Genomic DNA, 19,345 nt, shown 5'->3' on the forward strand with positions numbered 1-19,345 from the left:
TTATGTGTATAAACATGGTTTCTGCCATACTTATGCCAAAGTTACGGCGGCAGAATGGGAGAAACCCTGAGGAAATTTCCGGCGTAAGTTTTTTTTCTAGGGCCCCCTGTGTATGCGTGGACAACCTGGGCCCGTCGCAAAAGCAGGAATTGGGTCGTAGGTCATTGTGACATCATCAGTGTGATGAAGATGGGTGGTTTGCATCACTGCACTCCCTTATCGGAAATTCAGGGGCAGCGCTATGGGAACAAGAACCTTGTGTTCGATTTTCTGTGTCTTTGCTACAGGCGCTCCTGGGGTGCTAAGGCCAGGATAACTGACCCTGTAATGTTTACTGCTTTTGCTTGGACTTGTTTAATTACTTGTGATACTGTGTGATGCAATGCTTCTGCTAGTGTTATAAATAGACAGAAACATGCTGTCCTTTTGATATTGAATATAAACCAAAAGACTAATATGTTCTAAATGCATACAGAACTATCTTTAAATATTTATTATGGGGTACATTATGTGGTAATAACGTGTAAGTATACTAACTAATCTGGGCCTAATTTCTCTGCTGGGTTTTTGGCTTAACTCCCACAGCTGGATAATAGTCAGGAGAAGAACCTCGGTCTTCTTTATCCCTTTCTCTCAGGAGCAGCGAGGCCAGTTTTAATTCCCCTACAGGTATCCTGGCTGAGATAACACAGCACAGACAGGTTAAGAGGTGACCTGATAAAGGTCTTCAAGATTATCGAGAGTTATGACAAGATAAGTAGTGACAATGGTCAATGACATGGCAATGAGAGGTATAAATTTAAGATATAAACAAAAATGATAAAAGGGGAGGTTAGAAAAAAACTTCTTTACATTGAAAGTGGTTAGATTCTGTGCCGGTACTTGTTTGTGGGACCTTGCTGTGTGTAAATTGGATGCCACGTTTCCCTATAATACAACAGTGAATACAGTTCAAAAGTATTTTATTGGCTGTAAAGTACTTTGGGGCATCCTGAAGTCGCGAAAGGCGCTATATAAATGCAATTCCTTTCCTTTCCTTTATTATAATGTACTTATATCTTTACTACTTGTCACAGTCAACCAACCAACACAGGCCTCTCTTTGTAAACAAGTACCGGCACAGAATCATTACTCTATATAAATATTTTATTATAAATAAATAAATCCAGCCTTGGTCTCAAGCCAGTCTGTCAGTTCTGTGTCTACCAATATTACTAACTATGCAGATTCATAAAGATGCTTTATCTAGCTTCCCAACTTTCCTGGCAACGATCAACCTTTTTTTGGGGAGGGTGGGGGAGTGTCTGGTTACCAGTATGAACAGAAAATTACCGGTGTTGATTTTAAAGGCATTAGTTCAAATGATCCCAAGCAAAGCATCATATTTTTGTAGCTTTCTAGCTGTGTTTTTTATTTTCCTAATATTACCATTTGAATACCTTCTTTTCAATGTTTGCCCTTTTGTTCCTTACAATACTTTACAGTCTTGGTCATTAATAGATTAAAATAAAGAATTAAAACCAAGCTGTTTAATCTTCTTTTCCCAGCCCGAATCTCTATCTGAGCCAACTTCTTTTCTTTAGTTCATGGAGCTTTTGACCTGGGGGAATACACGTGAAGCAAGTTTGAGTTAGAAACCAGTTGGGACAGTCCTTATATCCAAACCTTCTTGCTCAAAACAACAGCCTGGACTCAGAAGCTGTCAGTCTTCACAATGCAGTAAACAGTTGAGTCTAATCCTAGCAGTCCTAATTATAGCTGTCCTCTTTCTTCCAGGGAACCAATTATTTTAGTGTACAGCTAGAAAGAAAATGAACTAAATGTTTCATTCCACTTTATATCCGCTCTTTCATTGGACTTTTAAGGAATCATGTTTGCTGTTCTCCACCCCACAAAACCTGATTTTTGAGCTTTGGATTACGAGAATTTTTAAAGCCTGCTATTGTTCCGAGAGCTTCAAAACTGCCTTTGGATCATCATGTCAGATTGAATCCCAAGTTTTCATTTAGTTTATAAAGTAATGATCTATATGTCCAAGAGGGTACGGGAAACATACTGGAATAGACAGAGCTACTGTAGTCAGTGGCAATGACTGTGATGCAGCTGAATGGCATCGATCAGGAAGTCTGACTACTTTGGAGTAAGTAAGTGTTAAGGAATGAGAGGAGAACCCTTCACTGGAAATGCTATTAAAAAAACAAGCACGGGAGACTTTAAAAAAAAATTTGTTCTCAGAATTTGGGAAATGCTGGTAGTGGAGTGGTTATGCTGCTGGACTAGTAATCCAGAGGGCTAGACTAATAATCCAGAGAACGTAAGTTTAAATCCCACCATGGCAGTTTGAGAATTTGAATTCGGTTTTTAAAAAATCTGGGAATAAAAATCCACTGCATAAGCACACACAGAGAAAAGGTGACTTCATCACAGCCCAAAATTCCAAAATTCAGGTATCAGTAAAAGTGACGATGAAGCTGTCGGATTGTTATAAAAACCCAACTGATTCACTAAAACCTTCAGGGAAAGAAACCTACTGTCCTTACCCGGTCTGGCCTATACGTGACTCCAGACCCACACCAATATGGTTGACTCTTAACTGCTCTCCGAAGTGGCCTAACAAGCCACTCAGTTAGGGATGGGCAGTAAATGCCAGTAAGTCTTATATATCGAGAATGATTTAAATTTAAAAAAAATACCCGTATACCCAGATGGAGAAATAGTACCCTTTTACCCAGTCTGAAATTCCAGCTGTTTCTGTACATAATACAGAAGAGCTGCTGGAAAGCTGAGACAAACGGAACACTTTCTCAATTATGTGGATAAAAACAATTAAGAGCTTTAAATAAATAAAAAAGAAAATGAAAGTTGCACAATTTCACTGATCCTTCATACCAGTAAGATTGTCTTCCACCACAAAGATAAAGAACATTATAAAGCCATTTCTCATTTTAAAACAGACTGGGTTCTGTGTTAGCAAAGTTATGATGGAGAAGGTAAGTAGCGAGAATGATTGCTGGGAAATGTTTGGAAGTGGGTTTTAGCGCACTTTGTGTGCTCATAATGAGTATAGTCATGATACACCTGAGCAAATGAGATTCTACCTATTTAACGGCACACACAAAGAAAAGGCGACTTCATCGCATGAAAGTGAGAACTGAACACTATAGTCTCAAAATTCCAATCCAGTGCCAGGGCACAGAGTGATCAGATTGCTGGACTCGGGCCAGAATTTGGGGGAGAACCCAGTTATGCCCGGATTCCGCCCTGTGTAAAATGAACAGTACATTCCAATGGAAGGCAGAGGGTGAATCATCCACCTCCCTTCCGTTAAAGGGGCTTGTCTATAGAATTCCCATGCTAACAACCCATTATGCCCTTAAAAGGCCTCAAGGGAACTCTTGCCAGCTGAGAGCTGGCATGAGTTTCAATGATCCCCATGGGAAGGCCCCAGAAAGTTTCCCAGACAAGATAATCCATCACAGAGGGAGTTGATGGTGTATTGAGAACTTTTTGACTTTGGCCTGAGAGGGGCCTCCGTTTCCCCCACACCTGGATCAGGGTGGACACCTCCTTAAGTGCCCTAGTAAAATATAGGAACCTGTTTAAAAGCCTCAATGGGACAAACACCAGCTCTCAGTTGACTTGAGTTCTGCTAAGGCATATGGAGGACATAAAAGGCTTAACCCCTGACGTGGGGTGCAGGTGAAAGACTGACCTACAGCTTGCCTACTGGAATTTGAAGGGCTGGTCTAAATGGGATCAAATCCAATAGAACTGGGTTCCGCCCAAATTCCTGACCCTCCCATGCAGAAAGTAGGCTTTCCACCCTTTCTCACCCCAGGAATTTTGAGGCCATCTAATTCAAATAAACAAGCAAGTAAGTATGATATAGTCCATTCAAACCAGCACTGGAGGATCATTCACACGTAGCATTATTTATTACACATGCACTACCTAGCAGTGGTAAATGGAACAATTTATGTCTATTTAAAAAGTACCATTGATCTTGAATTGGGTATTTTATTAATTTGAGCAAAAACATATAAATCAAATGAAACAATCAGTAATATATTCAGTAATCTTAGGTGAATTATCCTGTATTACTTTAACAAAAGTGCATAATTGCAACGGACATTTCGTTCTAAAGTAAATTTGGGGTTACCCATTAAATAGGTGTAACTTGACATTGTCTGTCAAAGGTAAATTTGACAGCCTAACAGTAACCCTACACAAAGAGTGATTTAGATTTGCACAAATAGGTCACATCATTATGGCTACTCAATTAAATTACCATTTCATTTTGACCGTTTTTTAGTTGTTGAATGACTTAACAGTCCTATTAAACTGATCATTTTAATATGTTAACATCCTTCAAAGTGAAACACACCAACAGCAGCAAGTTGAATCTTATGTATGTTGTACTGTTCAATCGTTTCTTGGAGATATAAATTGAAATTAAGGAACATTTAAGTCCTAACGCATGTTTATCCAAGCATGAACAAGGCAATAACCAACACAAACTGTCAAGGTGCAGCAGAGATGTTTATTAGAGGTTTGTGTTGGTTTTGCCAAGTGTATGCTTGAGTGAACTTGGATTACTGCTATTAAGCTGCACCAATGGTTCAAATGTATTTTTACTGTGTCAGTAATTTTTGTTTTTAAAAATCACTGGTGCAGTACATTATAGATAATTTATGTTTGCCATATCTTGTAGCTGGCAAAATCTCAACAAGCCACTTAACACTTTGGCTGTTGGATGCACCTTGAGTAATGTAGTAATTTCTATTTTACTGTGGGAACTGTTTTTAAAGTATGCTAAACTGTTATATTCAGATCAGCGAGCTCAAATAGCTTATGTTTTGTAATTTTCCTGTCACTGTGGTGTTCCTAATAGCAGATTAATGCTGACTTGTGTCTGTTCCTGTGACAATGATCTGTCAATTTGTAAAGACACCAATATAAGACCTTTATATGGTTTATGTAGTACATCTGCTGTTAGTTTTCATACATCTACTATTGATGTGGACTCCAAGGATTTCACAGTAAATTGTATATGTGCGACGTGGAAATATCTGTGTTGCGGGATTGTGTGTATTGAACTCCTTGTTTTTGCTACCTCCAGTGAGAAAATTAATTTAAATATGACTATTTATGTTTTACTGATTAATGAGTAGTGTTTGTTGAAAATTGTGACTGGGTATGTTGCTATGGCTGCAAGATACAAAATATGTAATCTTGGTTAATCTTTTACTTTTAACAGGAATTCATGTCCCAGGAACAGAGACAATGAATAAACAACATTACTGGTAATAGCGAGGTCTAAATAAAATGTACTTTTATCAAAAGTATATCTAAGTGAAGTCTACTGGATTATAATTAAATAAAATTCTTTTAGCGTGGTTTTCAAAGTTATTTTTGTTCCTTTTTGCCTCATCTCAAGAGGTGATGTGAAAAGAAAGTGAATCAAGATGACAGGGATTTGTAGGTTTGAGAATGAGGTGTGTAAATCAGAACAATACACAATAGAAACACTGCATGACAATGATACAAATCATAAAGGCAGCCATGACATATTTTTGTTCAAAACTGGAGCAGAAAGGGGAGCAAAACTTAACTTCACAAAGAATGGAATTTTCAGAATACAATGTCATTAAAAAGATCAATTCCAGTTTTACTATTTGAATTGGGGCTAGTTTCAGGAAATAGGGGGGGAGGTCAGATTTGGTCAATACTCCAAGTTGGGGAATGCCTGTAAACGATAAAGATCAGTGAAGCTTCACTCTTATTTGCATTTGTGATTACTTTAGGACCCTAAAGACCTGGAATGCTTTGAAAATTGATCGAAAGAAAAAGTCTATGGAGAGGATCTGCCTAAGGTTCTGTAAGGCCTGGTGATATAAATTGTAAACAATTTTACAACACCAAGTTATAGTCCAGCAATTTTATTTTAAATTCACAAGCTTTCGGAGGCTACCTCCTTCCTCAGGTGAACGATGTGGAATCACCTGAGGAAGGAGGTAGCCTCCGAAAGCTTGTGAATTTAAAATAAAATTGCTGGACTATAACTTGGTGTTGTAAAATTGTTTACAATTGTCAACCCCAGTCCATCACCGGCATCTCCACATCATGGTGATATAAAAGTAACTTTTATGCATGTTTTTGACATACAGATTAAAAAGCAAAGGAATTTCTTAGCAGAAATAAACTGTAATTGTAAATCTGTTGTATTTAACAATTCTACTGGGAATGAGAGCCTGAAATGCATTTGTAATCTTAACTGGAGTACGGTAGCATATTGGTTATGTTACTGGACTAGTAATCTGGAGATTATGAGTTCAAATCCCACCATAACAGCTGAGGAATTTAAATTCACTTAATTAAATAAAAGCTGATATAAAAAGCCAGTATCAGTAATGGTAACTATGAAACTACTGGATTGTTGTAAAAACCCATCTGCTTGACTAATAAATTGTCATTTAGAAAGGCATGGGTTAATCAAGGACAGTTGGCATGGATTTGTTAAGGGAAGGCTGTGTCTGACTAACCTGATTGAATTTTTCGATGAGGGTAATGCATTTGATGGATTTTAGCAAGGCTTTTGACAAGGTCCCACATGGCAAACTGGTCAAAAAAGTAAAAGCCCATGGGATCCAAGGGAAAGTGGCTTGTTGAATCCAAAATTGGCTCAGTGGCAGGGAGAAAAGGGTAATGGTTGACGGGTGTTTTTGCGACTGGTGGGCTGTTTCCAGTGGGGTCCCGCAAGGCTCAGTACTAGGTCCCTTGCTTTTTGTGGTATACATTAGTCATTTGGACTTGAATGTGAGGGGCTTGATGAAGAAGTTTGCAGATGATACAAAAATTGGCCATGTGGTTGATAGTGAGGAGGAAAGCTGCAGACTGCAGGAAGATATCAATGGACTGGTCAGGTGGATAGAAAAGTGGCAAATGGAATTCAATCCAGAGAAGTGTGAGGTAATGCATTTGGGGGAGGGCAAACAAGACAAGGAAGTACACAATAATTGGGAGGATACTGAGAGGTGTAGAGGAACAAAGGGACCTTGGAGTGCATGTCCAAAGATCCCTGAAGGTAGCAGGACAGGTCGATAAGGTGATTAAAAAGGCATACGGGATACTTTCCTTTATTAGCCGAGGCACAGAATATAAGAGCAGGGAGGTTATGCTAGATCCATATAAAACATTGGTTAGGCCACAGCTTGAGATGTGATTGCACCAGAGAGGGTACAGAGGAGATTTACAAGGATGTTGTCAGGGCTGGGGAATTTTAGCTATGAGAAAAGATTGGACAGGCTGGGGTTGTTTTCTTTGGAACAAAGGAGGCTGAGAGAAGATTTAATTGAGGTATATAAAATGATGACTGGACTAGATAGAGTGGCTAGGGAGGACCTATTTCCCTTAGCAGAGGGATCAGTGACCAATCTCCCCTCAGCATGGTAGATTCATGACTAAGGTCAGAGCATGTGGAGTCAGGAGGCAAGTAGCAGAATGGATAGCAAGCTAACTACAAAACAGAAAACAGAGTAGAGGTTAAAGGTAGTTACTCAGACTGGCAAAAGGTGGGAAGTGGTGTTCCAGAAGGATCGGTGCTGGGACCACTGATGTTCACCATTTACATAAATGATTTGGACTTTAGAATTGGAAGTACAATTTCAAAATTTGCAGACGACACCAAAATGTGGGGTATAGTTAATACTGAGGAGGACTGTGACAAAATACAGGAAGATATTAATAAAGTTGCAGAATGGGCGTGTAATTGGCAAATTAATTTAAATGTAGTAAGTGTGAGGTGGTACATTTTGGTAGGAAGAATAAGGAGGCGACATACTCCTTGGAAAACAAGAGTCTAAATAGCATAGATGCATTTAAGGGAAAGCTAGATAAACACTTGGTTGATATGGTTAGATGAAGAAGGGTGGGAGGAGGCTCATGCAGAGCATGAATACCAGCATGTACCTAATGGGCTGAAAAGCCTGTTTCTGTGCTGTACATTCTATGTAATTCTATGTAAGAATGTAGATATGTTTATACATTGTTTTTAATACGGAACGAAGGCAGAACAGCTATTGTAGGAATTATGGTTAAACAACAGGAATAGATCAGAATTGGTTTAAGCTGTGTGCTTGCAGATCCTACCTTTGATCAAAATGACATTCCTGAGCAAAGTCATAGTTTAGGAAGAGCAAAGATAAGAAGCGAAGGTTGCTGAGCTAACATTGGAACAGGAAGATAACATTAAAACTCAGCAAGTATTAGACAACATGCTAGTTAATGATGAGGATGCTTGTTTGCTAAAATGCCATAAATAGGTATACAAAGCAAAGCTCAGTTGGAATCTTTAGCTACCTTCAAGGAGAGACACCGTGAAGGGCTGGCAATCCTTTGCGATTCCCGGGGAGTTCCTTACATGTGAATTTTCTAGACGTAGGTCTGGCGTGTACTGCTCTGTGTGTAGTCTTAAGATGAATATTTGGAAACAATAATAAATGTAGTTTATTGTCAGACATATTACTGTCTCTAGCGTCCATCAATCTATTATTAAAAGGATAAGGATTATCCAACAATATTCATTTTTAAAATCCTTTAAAAAAATTTTAATGTCTTAGCTGTTACAATTTAGTTATGTAATTTTTTTTACAGTACACGATCTACATTGCAGCTACTTGACATAATCTCCTTGTCTGATCATTTCTCATGACCTACATAACGTTGTTTTATTTCATTGCAGAACAGGAGAAGCAATAGTCATTTTTCTGACATATACTACAGAATATACAGTAATGTCAATTTTGCTTGTCTTCAAAGAACACACATGTATGGATCACTGGACCACACGATGATATCTAGATGGCTCTATGTTCCGGAGCCACGATTTACATGCCCTTGCAGGCAAAGGTTCAAACCGTTGCTTGTACTTCGACAGCCCACATAAACCCACACCGATTACTGAGACACACAAAGACCATACAAAGTACATAGCCTGAACTGCTTGCCTTCCACAAATACATTTGCCAAGATCAGCGACAAAGCCTTGCCTCGGTTACAGAGCGTGCCAGGCAGAAAGCTACTTTAGCTGCACTGATTTATTGCAGATAACCACCCCGCTACCCAGACCCACACAGGTTACAAGCAACTGCTTTCCCTTTTCTAGCTAGATACCTAGAGAAATGTATGACTAGAATGATATTCAAAACTCCATAGTCTACCCGATCAAACATTCAGTAGTCCCAAGCACAGTCGTACACTTCCTGCAAAGGCTCATACTGCCTACGTACACCTACGCAACCAACAAAGAGCTACATTGCTGCACCAGTAACATTATGTGCTGCAAATTACAATACTATGTCAATGGCGTGTTTGTTTTCAAATTTAGCCTCAATATCTAAGTAAAGTGTTCTAATAAGAATGTAAAAGACTCAAAAAAAGAAATAATTTATGCATTTGCATTATTTATTGTTACACATCTGTTACAAACATCCCAATGTATATTTTCTGTACACTGTGAGTACCTATATAAAGAAGTAAAAAACTATTGAACCTTAATACTAACCCTTCCACTATTCTTTTTTCCTCAACTTCCTTTCGGATACTGTTCTACAAATGCTAAATAGACTGCAGTAGATTGACTTAAGTGATCATTCTTTATGTTCTAGCGTAATTTCAGTATATAATCAGATCAAGTAATCTTTTCTTGATAGCAAAATGGAGCAGAAGCCATGTATGCTAATTTTCCACTCCAAAATCGATCCTCCCAAACTCCCTGGTACTTTTTGGCCCAAAATGCAGTCGCTAGCCTATGTTTGAAGCCCGGTGTATTTTAACTCCTGGGCCTCATTTACATGTCAGCTTGTCAGCTCCCCTTCCGATATGATAGCAGTCGGCCGGCATTAAGGGAAGACTTGTTGGCAAGCAGGTAAGTCGTGGGGGGGATGAGATGTTTGGATTGGTTTCCCGGGAAGGGGGGAGCGTCCAGGGCAGGAGAGGTCATGACCCAGAGGAACCCCACAATGGAATGTTTTACACTGCTTCAGCCTGGCAGGAAAGCCTCAGCGGTTTCTGAGTTTTTCTGAGTTCAGTGTTGTCTTTTCTGGTGAATGTTTCTTTTAAAGTCTTTAAATTTATTTTTGTTAAGTTTAGTTAATAATATAATAAATCGAGGCATGGCAGGGCAGCTCAGACCCATCGAATGCATGGCCTGTGCCATGTGGGAACTCCAGGACGTTTCCCGTGTCCTGGACAACCACGGGTGTAGGAAGTGTCGTTAGCTGGAGGAGCTTGAGCTCTGGATTTCGGAGTTTGAGCAGCAGCTGGCGTCACTACAGCGCATCCGTGAGGCTGAGAGTTTCGTGGATAGCACGTTTCAGGAGGTGGTCACTCCTCAGCTTAAGAGAGTGCTGGCAGAGAGGGACTGGGTGACCGCCAGACAGACTAGGAGGATCAGGCAGGTAGTGCAGGAGTCCCCTGAGGGCATCTCGCTCTCTAACCAATATTCAGTTCTGGTGGGGGAGAGGGTTCCTCTGGGGAGTGCAGCCAGAGCCAAGTCCACAGCACCATGGGCGGCTCAGCTTACAGGTGGGGTGAGGAGAAAGGTCAGGAGGGCAATAGTGATCGGGGATTCTATAGTTAGGGGAACAGATAGGCATTTCTGCAGTCACAGATGAGATTCCAGGATGGTATGTTGCCTCCCTGGTGCCAGGGTCAAGGATGTTACTGAGTGGCTGCAGAACATTCTGGAGGGGGAGTGTGAACAGCCAGAGGTCGTAGTATATCGGTACCAATGACGTAGGTAGAAAGAGGAAAGAGGTCCTGCAGGAAGATTTTAAGGAGTTAGGAAAGAGATTAATAAGCAGGACCTCAAAGGTGGTAATCTCCAGATTACTCCCGGTGCCATGCGCTAGTGAGTATAGAAATAGGAGGATAGAGAAGATGAATGCGTGGCTGGAGAGATGGTTCAGGAGGGAGGGCTTTAGATTCCTGGGGCATTGGGATTGGTTCTGGGGGAGGTGGGACCTATACAAGCCGGATGGGTTGCACCTCAACAGGGCCGGGACCAATATCCTCGTGAGATGGTTTGCTAGTTTGCTAGTGCTGTCGGGGAGGGTTTAAACTAGCTTGGCAGAGGGATGGGAACCTGAGCATAGATTCAGAAGGGAGAGAAGCAGAGCTGGAAATGGAAGGCAGAAAATTAGTAAGTGAGTTTAGAAGGCAGAGGAAACAAAGGTTAGAAACTAGACAATAAAGGAATTTTGCACTGGATTCTTAATGGTATGTACTTCAATGCAAGAAATATAGTGAATAAGGCAGGTGAGCTAAGGGCACAGATAGAAATGTGGAAATACGATATCTTAGCTATTACACAAACATGGCTTAAACAGGGCAGGAATGGCAGCGCAACATTCCTGGTTACAGGGTTTTCAGATGAGATAAAGAGGGGGATAATAAAGAAGGGGGGTTGGCAATATTGGTTAAAGAAACAATTACGACTGTGAGGAGGGATGATATGTTAGAAGGATCATCAAATGAGGCCATTTGGGTTGAGCTAAAGAACAAAAAAGGGGCAGTCACACTACTAGGAGTGTACTATAGACTCGCAAACTGTCAGAGGGAGATAGAAGAGCAAATATGTAGGCAGATTTCAGAGAAGTGCAAAAACAATAGGACAGTAATAGTAGGGGATTTCAACTACCCTAATATTAACTGGGATACAATCAGTGTAAAAGGTATAGAGGATGCAGAATTCTTAAATTGCATTCAGAAGAACTTTTTTAGCCAGTACGTAGTAAGCCCAAGATGAGGGGGGGCAGTTCAGGATTTAGTTTTAGGGAATGAAGCTGGGCAGGTGGAAGGAGTGTCAGTGGGAGAACATTTTGGTGGTAGTGATCATAATTCATTTAGATTTAGCATAGTTATGGAAAAGGACAGAGATAGAAAGGAGTAAAAGTTCTAAATTGAGGAAAGGCCAATTTTACTAAGCTGAGAAGTGATTTAGCAAAACTGGAAACAGCTACTTGAAGGTAAATTAGTGTCAGAGCAGTGGGAGGCATTCAAGGGGGAGATTCAAGGGGTTCAAAGTAAACATGTTACCACAAAGAAAAAGGGTGGGACTTCCAAATCTAGAGTCCCCTGGATGACAAGGAGCATACAGGGTAAGGTAAGGCAGAAAAGGGAAGCTTATGTCAGACACCACAAGCTCAATACTGCAGAAAGCCTAGAGTATAGAAAGTGCAGGGGTGAAATTAAAAAGGAAATTAGGAAAGCAAAGAGAAGGCATGAAAAAATACTGGCAAGTAAAATTAAGGAAAAACCAAAAATGTTTTATAAATTGGCCAAGTGCAGGCAATTGGGACTAGCTTAGTGGTATAAACTGGGCGACATGGACATGTTGGGCCGAAGGGCCTGTTTCCATGTTGTAACTTCTATGATTCTATGATTCTATGAAATACATAAAGAGCAACAGGATAACTAAGGAAAGAATAGGGCCTATTAGAGACCAAAAAGGTAAGCTATGTGTGCAGGCAGAAGATGTAGGTATGGTTTTTAATGAATACTTAGCGTCTGTCTTCACAAAAGAGGGGGACGATGCAGAGATTGTAGTTAAGGAGGAGGAGTGTGAAATATTGGATGGGATAAACTTAGTGAGAGAGGAAGTATTAAGAGGTTTAGCATCTTTGAAAGTAGATAAATTGCCAGGCCCAGATGAAATGTATCCCAGGCTGCTAAGAGAAGCAAGGGAGGAAATAGCGGAGGCTCTGACCATCATTTTCCAATCCTCCCTGGCTACAGGCGTGGTGCCGGAGGATTGGAGGACTGCTAACATTGCACCGTTGTTTAAAAAGGGAGAAAGGGATAGACCGAGTAATTATAGGCCAGTCAGTCTAACCTCGGTGGTGGCCAAATTATTGGAATTGATTCTGAGGGACAGGATAAATCGTGATTTAGAAAGGCATGGGTTAATCAAGGACAGTCAGCATGGATTTGTTAAGGGAAGGTCGTGTCTGACAAACTTGATTGAATTTTTTGAGGAGGTAACAAGGAGGGTCGATGAGGGTAGTGCATTTGATGTAGTGTACATGGATTTTAGAAAGGCTTTTGACAAGGTCCCACATGGCACACTGGTCAAAAAAGTAAAGGCCCATGGGATCCAAGGGAAAGTGACAAGCTGGATCCACAATTGGCTCAGTGGCAGGAAGCAAAGGGTAATGGTTGACGGGTGTTTTTGTGACTGGAAGGCTGTTTCCAGTGGGGTCCCGCAAGTACTAGGTCCCTTGCATTTTGTGGTATATATTGATCATTTGGACTTAAATATGGGGCTTGATTAAGAAGTTTGCAGATGATACAAAAATTGGCCGTGTGGTTGATAGTGAGGAGGAAAGCTGTAGACTGCAGAAGGGTATCAAAGGGTCCAGTGGGCAGAAAAGTGGCAAATGGAATTCAATCCAGAGAAGTGTGAGGTAATGCATTTGGGGAGGGCAAACAAAGAAAGGGAGTACACAATAAATGGGAGGATACTGAGAGGCATAGAGGAACAAAGCGACCTTGCAGTGCATGCCCACAGATCCCGGAAGGTAGCAGGACAGGTCGATAAGGTGGTTAAAAAGGCATACGGGATACGTTCCTTTAATAGCCGAGGCATAGAATATAAGAGCAGGGAGGTTATGCTAGAACACTATAAAACATTGGTTAGGCCACATCTTGAGTACTGCGTCCAGTTCTGGTCACCACATTACAGGAAAGATGTGATTTCCACTAGAGATGGTACAGAGGAGATTTACGAGGATGTTGCCAGGGTTGGAGAATTTTAGCTATGAGAAAAGATTCGATAGGCTGGGGTTGTTTTCTTTGGAACAAAGGAGGCTGAGGGGAGATTTAATTGAGGCATACAAAATTATGACGGGACTAGATAGAGTGGATAGGGAGGACCTATTTCCCTTAGAAGAGAGGTCAGTGACCCCCATGGGGCATAGATTCACAGTAATTTGTAGAAGGATTAGAGGGGAGCCGAGGAGAAGTTTTTCATCCGGAGGATGGTGGGGGTCTGGAACTCACTGCCTGAAAGGGTGGTAGAGGCAGAAACTCTCAACTCATTTAAAAAGTACTTGCATGTGCACTTGAAGTGCCGTAACCTACAGGGCTACGGACCAAGAGCCGGAAAGTGGGATTAAGCTAGATGGCTCTTTTTCAGATGGCACGGACATGATGGCCGAATGGCCTCCTTCTGGCCATAACTTTCTATGATTCTATGATTTCTTGCTCAGGCCTCAGCTAAAATGCAGTCGAGGTCCCATTGACATAATAGGGCCCCAATTTGTTTAAATTCATAAGGCCCCCACCTGCTATAGGTGGGCACCTCATCTGCCTGCAGAACCCTGCTGGTTAAAATCAGAAATGCCGCAAAAGGGTTGGGATCTGAGCAGTTCAGTAGCCAGCTCGTTTTCAACTGCACACCTGCCCGGTGTCCAACTTTCGGATAGGGTTAAAATTGACCCTACCTTATCAAAAATATTCTCAGACTCATCCATTTCTCTAATTCTACCTACTGCTAATCATCAACCGGATCATATTTTCAGCTGTTACTTCATAGAAAACAAAGTGTTTAAATCTGTGAAGGAAATTCTGGCTCAGAAGGTTAATCATGAGACACTATAGCATCTTTGTTGTGACATAAGTCTTATTCTCTCAGCAGGCTCTCAGCAAATACCACAAATGCAGTTTCTTTTTTCATCACATAAAGACTAAATCACTAACTACATTAAAGATTGATCTTTGGGTTAAGTGACAAAAGACGCAACTTGGGCCAATTCATATTAAAAATAATAAACATATGTAGAGTGCTTTAGGCAGGTGCACCGTGTCGCAGCCATATCCTTTCTACCATTTTGAAACACTTTAAATGTATCTGCCAACCCCTCGCAGAAGGGACACCTGTGCTCCTGTGGTAAAGTCATGGAAATACTCTGCACTGTTAGATCTGAAAACCTTGTACATCAGTGCTTGTTAAGAATGATGAAGTGGATTTTCAAAATTGCTGTACTGGTGCAAATGTCTTTTGTGACATTTGTTCAGTGCAGAAAGATGTTTTTGATGTGCAAGATGTCAATAAAATAATAGATTTTGGGTGCACAAAGATCTGCAGTGAAGGCCCTCTAAACTTTCTACTTGTTCTTCAAAATCGCTGTGGGCAAGCAATATTCTTTTGCAACTTTTCTATGCAATTCACAAGCATGTATGACAACGGTTGATGAAGGAAAGAAAAGCTTGGTAGCATGGAAGAGTAAGCAGCAAGTGATGGCACTCAATTGAAACATATTCCTGGAAGATTGGTTGCTGGTTTTATAAATAGTTGAGATGACACATTAATCACTTTTGTGCTGTTTTGGTTGTTTTTCGAGTTTTTGAGAATGCTGTTTAAAGGATCTTCATGTTCATGAAAACATGGCAGCTTTTTAAAATTTGTTTCCAAGCACACAATGCAATGACATAAAATATATTCAAGCACATCATCAACAACAACAACTTGCATTTATATAGTGCCTTTAACATAGTAAAACGTCCCAAGGTGCTTCACAGGAGCATTATCAACAAAATTTCACACCGAGCCACATAAGGAGATATTAGGATAGGTGACCAAAAGCTTGGTGAAAGAGGTAGGTTTTAAGGAGCGTCTTAAAAGAGGAGGGAGAGGTAGAGAGGTGGAGAGATTTAGGGAGGGAATTCCAGAGCTTATGGCTTATGTAGCTGAAGGCAATGCCGCCAATGGTGGAATGATGAAACATCCTTACATCAATGAGAATGACGTTATTGTTATACTAATATTGCTCTTGTCTCTCATCAAACAAGCCAAAGTTTTACTTGACAATTGTTAAGGAAAGAAGTGTTTTTTTTAAAGAGAAATAAGACTAGTTTAAAAAAACTGATACATTTAAATTAGATTAGTTACCAGTACTACCTTCTAGTCAGTATGCTGAGCTATGCAATTGTATTGTGAAGAATTCCAGCATATAAGGCAATATTTTTTTAACATTTTGCCTCTTTCTTGCTGACTTCATATTAGACAGGTTTCCCAGCAAACACAGTCCCAGGCGGGATACATTATTCAAAATATAGAGCTGCAAAATACTGTTGCAACCAAGCACTTTGAATAATGTGTCCCACCTGAGACCATTTTAATGTCCACAATGAAATAAGCAGGCAAGCAGAAAGAAGGCAAAATGTCACCAACCAATGTGGTGAATGATGATAATATTACAAGCTGATTTTCATTATAAACAAAGCACATAGTTTAGATTAAAAGAATATGGATTAACAATGGATTAATTGAAATTAGGACAGGTATACATTACAGGGAACCTAGGATTTATTACAGGTAATTTATTCAACAACTAATATTGTAAAATTTATGGGTCACACTTCTCAGAATTTGATACCAACACTGAACTTTAAAAGGGAATTCTGCTTAAATTGTAATCTGTGTGGGCTACAAGATCTCTCAGCATTTCTCACTGCTTTTGTTTTGATTAATGCTCTTGATGCTGGAAATCGTGTGCTGGACAGCTAGGGTTTTGAGAGGTGACATACTTCCTTGGGGTGGATGGAAAGTCTCTCGTTAATTCCCTGATTTTTGATGTCACACAAGCAAAGTAATGTAAAGGGTCCAACAAAAGGCCATTTTAGGTCACTCATTCTTGGTGTGGGGAGTGCTTGCCACAGGAACACTTTATCTGCTATCAAAACACAAAGAATTACATAGAATGTACAGCACAGAACAGGCCATTTGGCCCAACTGGTCTATGCCGGTTTTTATGCTCCACACGAGCCTCCTCCCACCCTACTTCATCTAACTCTATCAACATATCTTTTTATTCCTTTCTCCCTCATGTGTTTATTTAGCTTTTCCTTAAATGCATCTATGCTATTCGCCTCAACTACTCCTTGTGGTAGCGAGTTCCACATTCTAACCACCTGCCAAGAAAAATCAAAATGGCAATGGCCTAGTTTTCAAACACTGTGACAGATTGCAATGCAGGTTTCAGTGCCAGTGAGGTTAGTCAGCCAGACACAAGTCATAAATTGAATATCATTGTAGGGTATCTTTAAACTTTCCTTTAGTTATAAATCAGGTTTAGTTGCCTTTTTGCGACAGACAGTCTGATTCAATAGCTTCATAGAATTAAGGAACTTGTGATTGGAATAATAAAAGGTGAGAGCTGTTGCTCCTACTACTGATGGCAAAAAATGCAATTGTCATATGGGCCATTGTCCCACAAACTACCCATGAGCAAAGATGAAATAGGAAAACTGTCAAGCTCCCCTCACTGCACATCTACCTTAAATCCCTCCATGTAAAATATCATCCTTGGTCCAATTGCACCTGGGAGGCATCTGCCTTTTCCACTGGGGTCCTATCTACAGCATCACCCTTATTACATAGAATGTAGAGTACAGAAACAGCCATTCGGCCCAACTGGTGTATGCCGGCATTAATGCTCCACACGAGCCTCCTCCCTCCCCCCTTCATCTAACCCTATCACACCCCAGACATTCCATCAGTAACCCTGGAGGGAGGGCTTCAGTTTGCAGCTTGATATGGGTATTGAAAAGCTCACAGTGCTAATCACAATGGATCCATCCAAATGCTTAAGGTCCTCAAACCTAATTACCTACTTAACTAGAATGACTTTTTCCACCACCTGCACTTTCTATCAAGCCCTTCTAACTGGGCGAATCACCCATCCACTGACAGAACTGGAGACCTTCCTACTCTCCCACAGAGACACAACAAAACTAGTTACATAGGATGCACAACCTCCACTGACAAGTGTTTGGGAAATATAAATTTAACTAACAGGGAAAGATAACCTGAAAGAATAATAACTGATGATGAGCAACACAAAATATCCACTGCTACCAAACTGAAAAAGCTATGGATAAGGGAAAGTTAGATAAGTACATGAGGGAGAAACCAATAGAAGGATATGCTGATAGGACGAGATGAAGTAGGGTGGGAGGAGGCTTGTGTGGAACATAATTACTGGCATAGACCAGTTGGGCCGAATGTGCTGTAATTTCTATGTAATTCTACATAATTAAATTAAATCAGCATCTGTACCTTGTCCCTTACTGCACAGATGGAATCTCAAAACTTAGGTGAATGCTGGGGCAGATATAACAAAGAAGGCACAATCAAACATGTCTTCTAGGTTTGCCCAATGATTACATTTCTTCTGGCTGAGTGTTCTAAAAGCAATAATAAATCCCAGCTTCCCATCAAATTAGAACCTTGGCCTAGAAATTGGTTGCCGCCGTGCCCGATTTACAGATGCCAAACGGGCACCTAAGCATCCAATATGACGGGAGGCGCTCATGTGCCCATCCCGCATCAGAGGTGCACTGCCCACCATATTGGATCGGGCTCCTCCGTAGGCATCCAGGGCTTGCACCAGAAGTATTCAAAACAGTAATTAAGATATTTAAATAAGGGTCCTACACTTGTTGTAGGACCCTTTTGTGAAATTGGGCTGTCCCAGTGCCTGACTTGGTTCATGATAAACTCGCCCAGCAACTCCTGGCACTAACAGGTAGCAAGGACCCTTCAGCAGTGCTATTTAAAGGCTCATCCACTACAAACGGGTTAATTGCTGGTTTCTCCTTTTAGGTTGCTGGTTAACTTCTGGGTGTTTTTCTGGCCTATTTTCTCACTTCTACGACCAATTTGCAGCTTCTGAGAAGAAGTTTTTGTTGGTGTTGCATTGTTTTTGGCTGCTTTCAAAACAGCTTTATTGCAGTCATGGGTAGTCTGGTAGGGCTACCTTTGGGGCTGGAGGACGAGGGGAAGCAGCCAAGAAGAGAGGAGCGAACAGGAGCAGTTTGGAGAAGAGGGAGGAGGAGGGTACTGCGTAGGAGGCCCTAGCCACAGCAGGTCTTCAGGGAACACTTCACCTACCTCAACTTCACTGAGGGGCAATATCTCAGGTGCCTTCGCTTCACATTGGAGGCTGTCACTGAGATATGTCACCTGCTGCAGCCACAACTTGAGGCTTGAACCAGGATATCGACAGTACTGCCTATGACTGTCAATGTCGTCGTGGCCCTTAACTTTTATGCAACAGGCTCCTTCCAGGCTGCAGCAGGTGACATCAGCAACATCTCCCAGTTTGCAGTCCATTGTTGTATCAGGGAGGTAACCAAGGCTCTCTATACCAGAAGGAACACTGACATCTCTTTCCCAATGGACAGAGCAAAGCAGGATGGGAAAGCACTAGGCTTCGCCCACATTGTAGGTTTTCCCAGGGTGTAAGATGCCATAGACTGCACACACATTGCATTGCGTGCTCCC

This window comes from Heptranchias perlo, chromosome 2, assembly GCF_035084215.1.
Source record: "Heptranchias perlo isolate sHepPer1 chromosome 2, sHepPer1.hap1, whole genome shotgun sequence".
Lineage (NCBI taxonomy): Eukaryota > Metazoa > Chordata > Chondrichthyes > Hexanchiformes > Hexanchidae > Heptranchias > Heptranchias perlo.